At 44.5% G+C, this 17,120-nt stretch overlaps 1 protein-coding gene across 7 annotated transcripts in view; it reads right to left on the minus strand.

The window, feature by feature from the left end:
• Positions 1–17,120, minus strand: part of LOC144003841 (uncharacterized) — a 94,002-nt gene that overhangs the window by 29,993 nt on the left and 46,889 nt on the right. The gene's annotated exons all lie outside the window — the stretch shown is intronic.

The following is a 17,120-nucleotide window of genomic DNA, read 5'->3' on the forward strand; positions in this document are numbered from 1 at the left end:
CACCCCCCAACGCATGATAGTGGCAATTTGGCAAAACAGACAAAGTGGATGCTCGCTTTCATTACATCTGTTGCTGTGGGAACCACAAGACTGACTACACTTCTGGGTACTGCTGTTCATAGAAACACATAAGAACAGTAACCATAGCCCATGCTATTGATATTGTCAGTTAAATCAGCAGCCCAAACAATAGAACAAAAATCTTGTATAAAAAAACATTGTATCCAACAGAGTGTGAAAGAAGTCTGCAACTCAGCTGCATTTGCATCTGTCTCTCTGTACAGTCAAACCACTCGTTTGGGTCAAGTGAAATAGTAAGCTAACGAAAATTAATGAAAAACAAACATCTTTGAAGAGCTTCTTCAAAAAAGGGGAAGAGGCCAAGAAGAAGAGCCTACAATTTTCAACAAGAAAGCTGCATTTAAGAGACAATATCAGCAGACCTATTTAAAATATGGATTTTATCGCTAACATTCCCGTTCTTTAATAATATCCTTGTGAAGCAGGATTTCCTGCAATGATGGCGACCACAATTAAATTACAGAGTAGATAGGACATATCCAGTGCTATAAAGAAATTTCATTCTGCTAAGCATGCATTATGACAAACATTCTGGGTGGCCGAAGGGGGTCCTGGGGGGGATTACAGACACAGTACTCCTTTGTGACGCTGCTGATGTGAGATGTGCCACTGGAACGATGACAAAATCAATACATCCAAAGTAGAAATCAAAGGCTGCTCCTGTGTGACACTACGCGCACACACACTTGTGTTGCTCAGCCTCTAAAGACGAGCGAAGGTAAAGCTTCCCTCCACACACCCCCACACAAGCATCATACGGAGGGTTGTTGCTAATATTTTGGTTGCCTTGTGCAGCTACAAGATGTGTTGTATGGAGGCCAAACATGGTGACATGATTGCTTTTCCATGCATGATGCCACTCTTGATTTACCAATGCAGAATGTTTCTAAACAGAAAATAGTATTGATTTTAAAGCCGTACAGCTTGTGTGAACTTTTGCCTCTCAGCATAATTAGAGGCAGCAAGACCAGAGAATGAGGAGATCTACGGCGTGTGTGTGGTAAAGACCCAGCATGCACGATTCCCGTGCATCGCAAATCACGCTTATGCCGCACCGCCGCTATCATCTTTTATGTAAATGAGCTGCAACACCATCTTATCCATTTGCATGTTTGCGGGTTGGGGAAGGAGGGAGGAAGTGGCGGGGTACTTGTTGGAGGCCCAGTAGGGGCTACGCTAAATCTCTGCGTTAATGTTGAGCATACGCGCACGGTGGTGCGGGATTATGCACGGTCGCGTGAGCATGCTTTTATTTTCCGGGAGGAAGATGGAGACTAAATTACACGCCATCTTTATGCATAGAAATACTACTGTATTTTCTATTAATATTGTACAGGTGAAGTGGTGACGTGTGGCTTCTTGTAAGCTCTGTCACTATTGTTGTCTAGGTGTTACGCTAACAAGCTACACTCCTACACCCACTGCCATCGCATACGACAACATTATTAAAGCCAACCCTGTAAAGTCAATTTAAAGATTGTTTTTTTTTCTAAATAGTACTGTACGTGAAATGTAACCTGGCAATAGCCAGATAGACATTGCACTTCACTCAAGTGAGTTCTCCTCAATATCCATCTGGTACCTCTCCACGGTAATTTGCTCAGGAAAGGCGGGACATTCTGTACAATCATTCGAGCTGATTGGACAATGTGACATTTGTGCACGTTTGTTTTGACCCATCACGGCCACGGGTGAAAATTTTGTCTTCGTTCCATGTTGAAAGGGGGGAAATCACGGACATCTTACCAGCTAGAAATGCACGAAGCACCTCTCGCTGTTCAACATTCAACAAGGAAATGGTGAGTAGTTCTACAAGAACAGAATTCATTGTAGCGTCCATGTTAGGTTTATTTATTAGAAAAAAGAAAAAGAATACCACATTCACATTGATTGTTTGAGTCCTGTGCTGCTCATCACCTGTCGGTGGAAATCAACGTGAGCAGTACAAGAATAATTCTCCGGAGTTTGTGAACTCACAAATACCGTGAGAATTCATCTTGCGAGAGCATGGTTACAGAAAATGTGCCAAGACTGAGAATGTAGTACTCAATAACGAAGCTACATCAAACAAAAAGCACCATTTCAGTTATCCTGTTTTTTTGGGGGTTTTTTTCATGTGGCTAAAACACAATGCGTGTTGCATTTTGGAATCTGGCATGGGTTGAAGAACTTGAGTCATACAGTGGCACTGACCAAGTTTCTGTTGAAATCTACGAAAAGCAATATTTATGACAATTTGTGGGTGTTGAGTTGAAAAAGTCTGCTAAAACTTCAGCTGAAAAACAGCCTGAACGCCGAATGGTGCAAGCAAAAGGCTATGAATTCATATTGATGACTGCAAGAATGAGTAAGAAGCTCCAAAAATGAGGAACAAAAAAAGCAACAACAAATATGCACAATCTTTGCCCCACTTTGAGCCTCCAATTGGGTTAATGCTTGAGGATATCACAAACACACACATGCATGATGAATACAGTCACACATTCACTGAGTCACTCTGCAACAAAACAAAACAAATTGGACAAATTGTGAATCCTGGACAAAACAAGCTGAGACTCCCTAGAGTCTTTTTTTTTTTTTTGCTGTCATTATGTGTCTTCCACTTTAGTGATGCTGTCCCTCCGCTCTTCGCGAGATCTGATTAGGATAATTAAAAGCGGTGCCCGAAGAAAATGGACCGCTATCAAACGCGGCCACAAAGACAGGGGCAATAAATCTCCCGCCCGGCTGCCTGTCTTCAGGGTGCCTCGTCGGAGTGGAATATCACCGAGCTTAGTTGGCGGAGGCCCGAGAGCAACATATGCTGACAGGAACGGGGGACAGCGAGGGCGGCCAAGGGGCGGCCATTTTGTAGGTGACCTACTTGTGTTTTAATGAATAGAGGCGCAGGAGGAGGGCTTGAGGATCGTGTGCCAAAGAAAGCGTTTGTCCTTGCGCTTGTGCCACAAATATTTGAGAGTCCTTGCGGACAAGAGCCAATGCTTTTAAATTACGCTGATTTATTAGATTCTTTCTCACCACGGGGCAGAGCTGGCGTCAATCATAAGCATGCCGTTTTCATTCAGAACTGGTCTGCAAACACTAATCGTGTTATGGTATTCCGATAAACATTTTCATCGCCTAACACGTCCTGAAGGCGCCGCCGCCGCCGCTGGGCCGGTGATGGGCGCAGCAGTCAGCCATTGATTGAACACTCAAGTGGAATGGAGGTCTCGGCATGGCGCGTATTGACAAATAAGAGGTGAAGCGGGATGGAAACAGCAGACGTGTTGGGGGCTCGTAAATGAAAGCGGTCAATAGCATGTTATGGGATGGAAAAAAAAAAGCCACATCCAGGGATGTGTCAAACAAGGTAGGAAGGTATAATATCAATTCTTGTTATTCTTATCCAAATGATCCATAATGGTGGCTTACTTGATGCCCGTGACTGGAGGAAGCCTGGAGGAACTTCCTTCACCGTTGGTTAGACACAAGAAATGAAAGAACGCAAGGATGCACAGGCTTCAATTTAGGAGGCATGAATAAACAAACAATGGGCTCTTCATGCACTGAAGAAATTTCCCCTGGCGATGTTCTCGACAGTTGTAGCTAACAGATCTTTCTGATCTTTGCTCTTTCTTTCCACGCTGCCATTTAGTGATAGCCACAGATAATAAATTTATTTTGAGAAATGCCACTACAATACTGCTGGAATAATCATGACTGACGGCACATACTGTTCCGTTTCAGTCCTGTAGGTGGCAATAATGGAGATTTTAAAAGTCAAATATGCATCAGCTTCATCACTAACTCTATTGAGCCCCAATGTAGGCCAAATGTGATGGCAAAAATCTAAATAAATGAGGAATTGATACCAATTTGAAAAGTTATGTAGTCTCGGTGTCTTAATGGCTGAAAAATAGCCTCATTATTTTGTTACCTGGTGGAGGTAATAAGCAAACAAGAGCTGTTGCACACTGATGAGATCTATTTGAAGCACACCGCTCTTAAGAGAGTTGGAAACGGTTCCCACGGTAACAGTTTGAAACAGCTTCATGAGTTCCCCGTGCAAGTGCATGCTTGTGCCCCCCCTCCTGCCGTCGTCCCTTTAAGATAATGAGAATTTTATCTTCAGCCTCCTCGGAGGCACTGGCGGGCTCCTGATTGAATGGGAGCAGAGTGTAACGGATGAGACCAGCGATAGCCGTGGCGGCGACGTTACAGCACATGGGTGCACTGCAGGAGGAGGTGCGCCATGTTTACAGCAGTGCCAAGGGAACAAATGGAATAGCTCAACCACCCCTCACACCCAAGTTAATAATAATATTCAAAGTATTTCTCAAAATAGGCCACAGTGCAACACTGTAGCTTGTAACCATGGCAATCCTTGTCACGGTGATGTGTGTGCTAAAAGGTAAAGGGGGAAGAGGGCCAATTTCTGAGGTGCAAGATCATCAAGACCATGCCCCCAACAAACCAACACTACTGACTGGTACAGGATTGATTGTATGATGATGGGGGGTGGGCAATGGATTGATGGGCCACAATGGTCTGTGAAGTTGGGAACGTTGTCAAAAATATCAGTTGAGGTGTCAGATGGATATTTCATTAGGATCACCCACCATTCCAACCACGACCTCAGCAAATCCACATTACTGAATGGAGCTGTAGTGATTGCTGGCGGTGGTACTAGGTCAGAGGTCCTTTGGAGAGATGGTTAAACAATGAAGTTACGAGGTGGGCGTGAGCATAGGACAGCCGCTTCATTAGGGATGTCTCACAACTTCTCCAACATTTTCAAATTCCTGATTGGTGAATCAAAGTATTTGGAGGGGTGGAACTAGAGGTGCTTTTGTGATAATAAAATTGTCTCGATAAGTGAGCCAGTTTAGTGCAAAAGTGGTACAAGTGTGTTAAAACTCTAAACTGACGTCAAAGAGTGATTTCTTGCAGTCAATAAGCACATTACCAAGTGATTCACCCGGAGTTTTATAGAAATTGCTGAGCAAGGTAATCCATTTCATTCTGTGGCATTGCTACTCCTAAACGCTGGTACTCCCACAGCCTGCTGCATCATTCTCTTCTATTAAAGGGGCAAACTTTTAATTGACAGGCATCATATTTCTTCTGTGACCCAGAAAAAGAGGAGCCGCCGCTACAGTAAACACACGGAGCATCCAAATGCGGGCGGCTAAAAATAAGCATGCGCATCTCTTACAGAGGATGCAAATGATGCCACGCTGCCATTTAGGGCGGTTACCTCCTCAAGCTCACATGACATTTAGTGCTCAACGTGCAGAAAATGCACCAGTTGCTTTGCGGCTCCCATTCTTGCAGGAAGAATGGATGGAGTGTGTCTGCGGCAAATGTTGTTGATGTGCTTAAGGTCAAGTTACACCATCCATCACATTACACCACCAGGCCACTCCCGCAAAAAAAAAAAAAAAAACCAACAAGAAAATACATTTAATGAGGGAAAATACTGGAGATGCTACTTGCTTCTCGCTTTGTTTCCCTGTCCTCAAATCCATTGTTAACACGAATACAACTCAGATTCATTACCACTGCAGCCTCTGAAAAGAATTTCCGCTCATTACCACGCTTCTCGACGCCACAAGAAATTCGAGATGCAATTTAGAAATGGTAAAAAGCACCTTGGAGGATGCTGACAAACTCAGCGGGAGATGGCGGATAAATGACCATATCTGAAGAATAAACAGATGAGCATATATTAAATTTAAGATTAAGGACATCTTAGCATTAAAAAGAAGGGCTGCGGGTCCTGCTAAAAAGAATTAATCTAAAGCTTACAATACAAACATATTTGGTATGTCACATCACCCTTAAAACCGTATGATCGCAAGCTTTCCCTGCGGTTTAATCCTTCCTATCATCGTTGGTGTTCACTTTGAATAACTTACAGTACAAGAAGGAGAAATGGCCTGTGTAGCGTCAAACCTGCAAAAATGTGAATAAAGCAGCAGCACCACAGGCCATGTGTTCAAGCAATCACCACTCGTTAATTGTGTTACACCATAATTAGGAAGACAATAGAGGCCAAAAATGTAGCGCATAATGAGCTTCTCTACAATAATAATAATTAAAAAATAATAAAGCACTCACACAGTGGTATTGTTCTGGCTCATCTAAAAGCCACAGCGACGATAAGCTGTAAGCCCAAAACTTATGAGTCATGACTGTATCCCAAAGGATGTCCTAATAATAAGGAAATTGCTAAATTGTGCTTAATGTACTTTTTGATGAGTAATCATTAGGAATGAAAATTAATATGTTGCATAGTCACCTTCAATACAAATACAATTCAGCCCCAACTAGTTTGATGCCTCATTGACTGCGTTTACCGGCCATCAATATTCGGGTTAAAGTCAAAATTTTATAAGACCATATTCGGGGTTTTGCGCATTTACACGGCTTTTCAAAACTTAACTGAATATTGCCAGTATTCAGGTTTTGAAAGGGATTTATTGACTGCATGTAAACATAGTCAATGGGCCGCCAGAGAACTCAAAATAGGTTTAGCACTGACCTTCATGATCTGTTGCCCTGACGTTGAACCTTTTTTTTTTTTTCATTAATTCAAAGTCCAAACTATTTGTTGACTCGCCAGCATCTTTGGAAAAGTCTAACCACGCAGATGCTAAAGCTTGTTTTCCTCCTCCTTGTTGCAATCACAGGTGTCGTGACAGGCCGCCAATGACATCCATTTGTCATCCACTGGAATATGCTCACCACTCATGACAGGGCGGAACTCGAACGCACCAGAGAACAAATGAGGCAAGAGAAGAACAAAAGACAAAATCTGTGAGGCTTCTCCGGTGCACCAGGTGAACTAAACATGTTGTCGACAAGTCCAAGGCATCACTTCAGAGTCCCAACACTCCAACCACTACAGTATTTCTCCTTTCATCAACCAGTTTCTCTTCCCTACCATGGTGGCTCCATCCCCACTGTGATTATCTGCCATCCTTTTGCATTTCACGATCATGTCTCAGCTGCAATCACTCTACTCAAACTATTCTTCTGCTCTCTAAAGCTCCATCATCCAGAATGGTCATTGATCAATTGGGTGAACTCCTGACACAAAGAAAATAACATACAAATTGGTTTGGATGCACTTTAAGAGTAATCTAGCTTCTACAGATAAGATGTGAAGAAGATGTTTACAGGTAGCAGTCGGTTTATGACCACAATCTAGTTCAGCCCACCGTAACACATTTTGAGAATTATTTGGATCAATGCTGTGTGGTAGCTGTTTAAGCTTGTTTGCTTGTTCGACTGGCATCTCATCTAGATGGCAGATAAATTTTTGCTGTTTAAGAAATTTGGTTGGTCCAGAGAGGGAATCTCATACAATGGAGGTTACGATGGAGTGACAGATTGCGGAGACGCCTTCGTTGTCTTCTCGAGTTTGACGCGCTACCACCATCTACAGGTGGAACTTTTACATTCAATGGAAAAGCAATGCAAACCGTTAACTTTCCTCCCTCACTGCTTCATTACAGCCACTTTGGTGTTTAGGTCGATGGTGTTTCCGTGCCTTATTTCAAGCCTCGGAGAAGCAGGTGATTTTTCTCAAAATGCACTGCTGTATTGTAGCTTAGCAACTGGCAAAAACTGTACATAAGAGAAAATGGAGCGGGAACAGCATGGAGGATGACTGAGCAGTAAACAAGGTGATAAAGTCAAATAAAAAAAAAGTCGTATAGGTTGTAAATTGCCAACTACCTTCACCTTACCCTGCTACCTGGTGCCAGTAAGCATCTGTTGGACTCATCACCTTTGCACTGGCTGTCACTTGTCCCGCTCAAATGAAAACGCAGTCTCACCTGGCTGCATTTGCATCGTGATCCACCCATTACCTTAAGCGAGTCTGGTTGGCGTGAGCCAGATTTGAAAAGGAATGAATAAAGCTTTTTGACTGTGAGCAGCCGGCCACCTACCTATAAATCACCAGCTAACTCCCAACCGCCGCCGCCCCCTCCTGCGTTTCTGAACCCAACATAGTCCCTCTCCTGCACCCTCCTTTTTGATTTCCTCCTCCGTGCGCCAGCCTTTGTTCCTTGCCACCTTCTTCTCGCTCGGCATCAATCTTATCTTAGCCTCACTCTGCTCACTATATATGTTTCTATCACTCTCCCTCTTGTGTACGTCCTGCATCACTTTCAGCTTGTCCTTATCCACGAGTGATCTCCATCACTCCTGCTGCCCGACATTCCAACTCCCATTCTGCTTCTGGGTGGTAGAATGACTTTTACTTTGTGCGAAAACAATAGTCTGAGACGGCAACAGTGGGAGGGTATGGTGGGTCAAAATTTATGGCAACAACGGGAAAGAATGTTTGCCATCCTCGATTGGCAAAACAGTTAAACACGCTGCTCTTATGGTATTTATTCACGTTGCCTATTACAGTTGGAAAACATTTGATGAGCCTGTAGGCGTTTAGGACTAAATACCTTGTTTCTAAACTGCTGTATTTGATGAGATTAGATTAAACACTAATGATCCCTGCGGGGTAGATTGGATCCTTATCACAGAAGCAATAGATACGGCAGGGATGGGAATTAAAGAGCTCAGCAAACAGGGAGCATGAAATATGCAGCCGGAAAATGCAACCCAGTGACACAGTTGTTTGTGTAAAAGCCTCGACAAAATAATATGATCGCACAAAGAGACTGTAACAATAGTTCGGCACCTCCAGCTCAACTAAAATACATGCTTTCTTTGACTAAAAAGGAGTTCACCCCAACATTTTCCAATCACATTCTGCAAACCACTTTCATACCAACGACATTTGACTTTTTGTTGTACAAAAAGACTGAGCTGACAGGTTTTACTGCCAATAAGCCCCTCTGATGAGAATCTCAGTCATTTGTAGTCCGAGGAGTCACGGTGTTAGGTCCTCTTTCAAAGCCTTTGCCATTCATCCGTAAAGTCAGAGAAGTTCTATAATGAAGCAATTGAAAGTAAAAGAAGAAGGTAAATAATCCTCTCTTATCCCCTCCCACAAAAGTACACAAATGAATTTCCCTGCAGTTATCAAGGGCTTTTCCATTCCCCCGACGCTTGGACTGAAAAAGGAACATAACAGAGTAGAGGGCGGAGAGGAGGAAGGTCGGAGATGGATTGATGAGGTGGTCTTGGAGGGAGATAAAAATGGAAAATAGCCAGGATGAAGGGGAGGTTGAAGGGATGAAAAAAAAAAAAAAAGCATCATGCAGAACAGTTACAGCCCACAGAGTGACAGCGCAGTCAACGTGTTATTTTTGTCTTTGCCAGTGTGTTTGTGGACACAAATCAATTGCACGATCAGGCAAAGGCGTGGCGCTATCGAAACAGCTTCCTCCATCTGCGTGTGCCATCAGCTCGGTGGCAGCAGATGCAGCTAATTGCAATATGTCAGTAATAATAAACGGCAAGGTAGCGACACATATTCATGCATCTGACAGACCCCGGCAAATGGACACAGCCTTTGTCAGCGGGAGCGGGGTGGGAGGACGGTAGAGAAGTGTAGTTACTGGAGTGTGTCACTAGCTTAACAATGAGATCTCACTCACATTCCTGCCCACTGGCCTCAATTATACCCGTCGCCCTCTGTTGGCTGGAATCACCACGCTGAAGGTCACGGACATCCATTTCAGATTCTGACTCCATTTCAGGCTAAATCTGTTAAGTCTACTTGATCCTCTTTCCCCCTGGAGCACCTCTGGCCCGCTAGAATCAAGTTTACTCTCTAGTGAGCAGGATCCAAATGGCTAGCATCCGCTAGTTCCATGGCAATCTACCTGCTGGGGGGAGAAACTGCAAGAGAACCGCCACCTAAAGGAGACTAAAAAGAGCACCGTAATTGTGTAGCAGCGCAACAGTCATGGTGATGTTGAAGCATGAGTTGAGGCGTTCCTGTATGTTCTGGGTTCGAGTCTCAAGCTTGGGCATCCAGCGTGTATATTCCCTCTGGTTACTGAAGCTTGCTTCCAGTATTCCATAGACATGCAAAGTAGGCCAAACAAAGACTCTGCGACCAGTCCTGAATTTACCCGACCTTTCGCCCAAGTCAGCTCAGATGGACTCCGTTTGAATAAGCGATAGAAAATAGATGGATGACTTCTGAGAAAAAGGTACCAATCGCATTTATTTCTTCAACATATTTTTCCACCAATCAGGGCGGCCCTCTCTTCAACATGTCAAAGATCTGACCAATCATGATGTGAAACAGAGGTCCACAAGGACACACTTGCTTACCTGTTTCCAGAGCCGCTGACTGATTCGCAACCAAAAGCCAATATCAGAGACAAGTAATAGAGACCTCTAACATCATGCTAATCATCTTTAGCACAAAGAGTCTTTCAGGGTTTTACCTTTAGACTGCCACATGACAGGCAGTACAGTATTCAGATTATTGTGAGCGAGTGCTCAAAACAAATCATCTCAAAGTGTGTAATTGTAGCTAACTCGCCCCATTAGCAGATCAATAATGGACACAAGTCGCATCTCCACATTTGAGCTGACGGCAGAATATCAGCTCGTCCAATGAAATATTCCCTTCATGAGGGTTGCTGAATCCCCCAGAATGGAGCCCCAGCTAAGCTGTCCCCATCAGGTTGATATGAACTTAATAAGCGGCTTTAAATTTGTCTGCCCATCACGTCCCCTTGAGACCCTTTATCCTAGCCTTGTACCGGTGCATACCTTAAGTTGACTACATCAAAAGGTAATGGCAGCGGTGCGGGCTGATACTCATTGGTATGAGCGTGGCAGAGGTCTGTTCAGCTGCATTAGGCGCTGGCAAGTTCATTAAGCAGCATGAGAGGGGGAAGGACGGATCACAGTGAGGATAAAGCGGGAAGATCAATGTCTATGAAGGTTCTGCACCACTGAACGAGAGGCTACCGGGATAACGTGAGCATTTGCATGTAAAGTGGAGCGGCAAAGGGCATGAGAAGAGAAACAGGAACTTTTTAGTGGGAAAGTAGAGAGACTTCTTATGGCATAATTGTCTTTCTAAATTAGAGCATCTTGGAAAACAAAAGGAAGCCGCTTGGGGAAGATGGCAGCTGTTAGGAGTCAAGAAACATAACGGAAAAGTCCGGATTGCCAAATTGAAATACAATAAACCAGCATGTGTAGATGAAGCAAGGCGCAACCATCTTTTACTTACATGATTAGAATCGGGAAGTCACCGTTAAAAAGGTGCTGACTAGCCTGTCAGGTAAGTGCTTGGCTCGGTTTAGTCCTGACAGCTAGAAATCAGCCGTTATTTTTGTTGTTCCACCAGGGGTAGGATGCAGATTTTAAATGTGCACTCATCTCATTGTTGCAAGTGGGACAAAAAGACTCTGCAAAACGATAGATTAAAATATGTATGAGTCATGACACGCTCACAAGCACCCACACTATAATTACTTTGTACTCTCCAAAGGCAAAAATTTTGTTTTGGATGAGCTCAAATTACTGCAGACAGCAGACACAACAGAGAAATGACTGCAACAAATATAATTATCGAAAGGCAGGGAACAACATTGACCAAACAGGCCATATCTTTAATGTTTGCTGAGCACTGCTGGCAGGAAAACGACAAAAAGTTTTTCTTTTCTTTTTTTAAACATTCATCTAAAATAAAGAAAAGTGCCACTGAGGCAGTATCAAATATTAAACATCTTGCAGAGGGATCTCAGCTTTCCAAAAGCCTTCCAAAGCTCATCTGTGCTTGTTCCTGCGCCAGTTGGTGTGCCCTGGCTCACATTGTGCCAGGATCACACACACATACACGCACCCACACGCACGCACAGATGGTGACTGTACTCGCCACATGCTGTAACACAAAGCGAGAATCGCATGGATTTGTTATGGCTGGCGTCTTTAAATCTCCGTGGCGGTAATAACCGTTTATCCGTCGAGTTGCATGTTGCCTCCCTCATCAGCTCAACTTCATTATTGGTGGCATCAATCTCGCTGATGCACTTTTCTAATTAATGGAGGATGGCCCAGTGCTGTAAATTTGTGGGGTTGAGTAAACACAAATTCAATACAAATCTACACCAATATCAATTGCAAAACGAGTATGGGCACCCTATTCGATGCCATACATGTGTAGATTTTGGGTCATAGTCCATCATGTGGTGCTGGGGGAGCCAATTAGCGTCCCTCACTTTGACACCCGTCTCGTCAGGACCAGTGTGCTCACACATGTTAACTTTGTGTTAATGACCACACTTCACAAGCGAAACGCTCACCCACGCCTTTGTCACCTCCTCGGATGGTACTGTGTATCAGCACGTACACGGGAAAAGAAAAAAAAAACACGCTTAAAAGAGCCCAGAAAAGACACATAATTCATGTAAAAATGTACTTTGGTTTGGTATCTGCCAGAGCAACAGCTGGTGCTATAAACCATTCATTCAGCCATTTTCGTAATCACTTATATCCCCAATTAGTCTTGCAGGTGTGCTGGAGTGGTCCCAGCTGATTTGGGACGAGAGGTAGGGTACAAACTGGACCGGACACCAAACCATAACACTAACTCAAGAAACATGAAAGGCATAGTAAAAATTGAATGTTATGGGAAATTTTGCCAAAGGATGCACACTGCACATTTGTGAAAGGGATCTCTGAGCAACAAGATGAAGATGATGGGTGCTTCTGTCCATAAATGCCAGAAACACACGTTTGCATGGACATGGACTTGGTTTCCAGGCATTCTCTTTCCCCCAGAGTCAGAGAGCAAAGTCCCGTCAGAATGACCAATTAGTGAGAGATGATCCATCTTAATGAGCGAGAAGGGCAGGTCATCTTTTATCTTAAATGCTGCATTCCAGTCAGGTGGAGATAGCGGCGAGAGAATATCAGGGACCATTCAATATGTTATATTAAATTCTTCCAGCTCCCAACATGCTGGGTCCGGTCGGTCCGGTCTTGGCAGGGAAACAGCTTGGATGAGTGTGATGGAGCTGCATTGGAGAGGGATGTCCTACAGTCTTGGCAGGACTCGCTATGTGCCGCATCGGCAAAATTCAGCTTGAGTATTGCATTGAAGGAGGAAGCAACTTTTGAGTAAGAACAGGTAAAACTCTGGGAAAGATGGCAAGAAGAACATGAAAGAAAACCATCTGAAATTAGGCGTGCAGGAAAGAAAAGCAGCACTTCTAACTTGAGAGCGTTGAATCCTCATGACAAGCTGACAAAGCTCAAAGACGTCACCAAGCACACAATGAGACGCAACCAATTGGACAAGGTCCAAAATCTGCCTCCTATTTTTATATTGTGAGCATGAATGCAAGTTGAAGTGCTTTTTCCACTCTGAGAGCATATGAGCCATGTCCTGCTCTCATGCAATGTCTCTTTTGACAATGGAGGAAGTCCTTTCATGTTGAACAAACAAACATGCAAGCTGTTCACATCATTCCACGGCTACTTCAGGAATTATTGTACAGCACTTCCAGTCCTGACAGCCACGTTGTGAAGACTGGAGGTAGTGGATCAAGGCTAACCGCAAACGCTGGCATCATATCTACGGACAGATTACTGGCAGTAAAAACATAGTCCCACCTGGACCCAGTGTGGATACATTTAATATTAAATGGTCAATTCATTATTGTAATGGCTTGAAAGAATAACAGATGGACTCCCAGAGAAATGATGATGTTTTAGTGCGATAAAGAGAGCAGTGATGAGAGAAAGTCCTCGAGCACGAAGGGGAAGGTCAACCTAATGCAGCCAGATGTTAGAAGGCGTCCCAGAAGGATCTTCCTGGTAGAAGTGCAGATGCAAAGATGGCAGCGGTAGGAAACACTCAAATTTGTGGCAACTTGCTGCCGTTTCCCTAACGTCCCCGGCCCAATGTGCATGGCTTTCACTCTGCTCCATACAACACAACACACACCTCGAGGGACCACATTCCCCCACAAGGGTACCCAGCATGTGAGTTGTGATTAAGCCTGCACCCAGCCTGCGCAGTAGACATCTTCCACAGCAGGGGAAGAGGTCCAGCAGGAAAGAAATGACTTGTGCTCGGTAATAAATCGCTGCAGGCAGCCGGGCCCTTCGGAGTCACGGCCCGAACTAACCCTAAACAGATGCCGGCTGGTCGAGCCTGCCAGTCTGCACGCCAGCCTGCGTGCCAGCGCCATGATGAGCAATGGCACGGGTCCAGCGCGGGATGCTGCCACCCGCACAGGTGTAGGCATCGTTAAGGTCCAATATGGCGAGAACGGCTCCTTGAGGGTGGGGTAAAAGTGATATTGATGGAAGTGTGTCTGCAGTGGGCTGGTTCATTGAGCAAATATGAGGATGAATATGGCCTTTTAGTGAGCACGTGCGTTTTGCTCGCGCACGACAGCATCTCTTAATGGTGGTCACTGCGGGTTGAAAAGCGCCATCTGTTTGTCATTTTACTCCCGGTTAATCGTTGACTGTTTTACTACAATCCGTGCAGTCTTTTAAATGTGTCCGCTCCAACTTGCTTGTCTGCTGCCAAGTCGGCAAAGTCAATTATGTTTCTTGTTTATTGGGAAGTTGGAAAATTGGCCGACCCTTTGCCAAGCAAGCGACATGATCAGTTGCAAATTAATCCCATGAGCGATGATATTATATTGGCACACACATCTTTTATTCCTCTTAATTTAGATGTGATTGCCAGGAAATGGAGTCGCGGTGCGGAAAACAAGAGTCTTTGAGGCAAAACAAGGCTGGGAATCGACTAAATGCTTTGTCATGCGGCCAGGTTGCTCTCTGCAAACGAGCTTTTTCTTGGCATCTGCTATTGTCAAGTAAATCAATTGGGCAAAAGCAGCTTCTTTCTTGTGTTTAAATAATCCACATATCACATGTTGGGAGCGTTGGCAGCGTGTGCGGCCTTCCCTGGCGGCACCAAGGGCTCGTTTGCATGAGCTGCTTGAGCCTGCCGAGCGACTTTGCCTTAATCCGCCATGTTAGTGTAGGAGATAGCATTATTGCTGCTGTGGATAAGCAGTATGACTTGCAGGCCGTCCTTTTTCTCCTCAAATACTTTTTCAAATCCTTCCTGGTCAGTTTTCCTTGGTGACCATAGTTCATACACCTCGTCCGAAGTCTAATTCAAGCTTTCATAACGACATGTTCTTTTTCTCTCTTGAAATGAGTCATGGAGGTAATGAGGTGTTCACACGCCATGCACAGTGAAGCGTTCCCGCTCTTGCACTCGGCATCTCCATCCGTTCATTAGCACTTGAACTTCAAGTCTTCGCTGGCCTCCCGGACTCTTTCATCGCTTCCGTCCAGCAACAGCAGTTGACAGCGGCCTGCTGTGCTCTCTACTTCCTTTGAGCCTAGCAGCAAGCTTGACAAGTTTGCTACAAGGTTCTGTGCGTTGACCTCATTAGCTTCTCTGAGTCACCTGGCGGCCACGCTCGCCACGTGCTGGGGCTCGGTACTACTCGCTCCCGTCTGAGTACTAATGAAGAAGCATAGCAGTGGGTGACGTGAGTGCTGGGGGCGTATTTAGAGGGCAGGCAATTTGAAAAATAGGGGAATGATTAAGTCCCTTGTGAAAATATCTCTATCATATACATACTATAAGATGAAGACTTGATCAATGTACACTAAATTAGCCTTTGGTGTTACTAGCCCGCAATGAATGGATGCAATTCCCTGAAAACAAATAAACCTTGTTGCAGTTAACATATGATTGCATCCTTTACACTCCTTGATCTATTTGCAGTTGAACAAGAGCAGCGGTGTATAGATCTTTTTCTTCCGGAGGGCTTGATAAATTACTGGTTGAAAAGTTCAAATGAGCATCTGCATTTGTTGTGTGAGATTTTCGGAGGCGAGAAGAAAGAGTAACGGCAGTGGAAACAACATGCCATGCTGTTGTTTCGATTGAACCTTTCGCCCCGGGGCTATCGGCGCAGCAACCTCCTCGATGAGAATTTATGATGATCTGTCTGCACCCTCCTGCTGCAGAAGCCAAAAGGGCGCGTCGACGCTGGTCGTTGCATTTTTAAAATGCTACTTCCTTTTTGCGCTTTATCTCCCAAAGCCTTCAGAGTCACCTTTATCTGATTAAACCCCTTTTGTACTGTATAAGTAAAAGAAAATCTGATATCAAGGTTCAAATTTTGATGAGATCATCTTTCATAGAAAAACCCAGGTGCACAACAACCTTGGCCATGTACATTCTGATGTCTTTTGGTGTTGTCCAAGAGACATCGTGCATTGACTTCTACACACATTTCACTCATCATCCACGTTTGTCCCTATTGAGAGTTACACAAAGCAAGTGTTATGATATCTGCTTATGTCTTTCTAAAATTATGGACAAATGACATCGACGATGTGTCGAAAACAGAACCATTGGCACCTTGCATCTGTAACATTCTCCACAACTCATCTAACCCTGAAAAAAAAAATCCCCCTAGGAGCAACGAGGTACCTACCTATATAGTAAGCACCGTCTGTATATTTTAAAAGCCAGATGTCTACATTCCTTTTGTAATACAAATGCCAGATCTGCCACAATCCCCAGCAGTCTCTGGCATCCCCTTTGGTCCAACCATATTTTTTCTCTTCTTTTTCTATTTAAAGGTTATCTGCATCCATCCTGTCTGTCTGGGTCCATTGGCGAGCAGACCACCTCAGGTGTGAGAGCGTCCGATAAGCGGATGTGGGCGAGCAGATGAGGGGGAGGCGCACAGATACGGCGGTCCATCGCGGCACCACGAGCGGGCCTCATTCATAAGATTGTTCAGGGATGGAGGCTCTTGGGACGAGGAGACAAAAAGGCTGCTTTGCAAGGCATATCCTGTCCATGCCAAGCGATGCAAGCATTCTGGCATAAAACCACTTCTGAAGAACGCAGGAACATGGATTTTACGTCTTCATACTGCTTTTCTGAGTGACTGGAACATGGCAGCCAACTATCTCGCTTTCACTGGGCCTCCATTAATAACTAATAGGTGGAGCATTAGGGGGGAAATGGCATCTCCTTATCTCAGTGAGGGAGACAAGATGGCATGTGTCGCGCTCTCCCTGGGAGGATCATTTGAGCGCAACCACTAATTCCCGCA

This window comes from Festucalex cinctus, chromosome 16, assembly GCF_051991245.1.
Source record: "Festucalex cinctus isolate MCC-2025b chromosome 16, RoL_Fcin_1.0, whole genome shotgun sequence".
Lineage (NCBI taxonomy): Eukaryota > Metazoa > Chordata > Actinopteri > Syngnathiformes > Syngnathidae > Festucalex > Festucalex cinctus.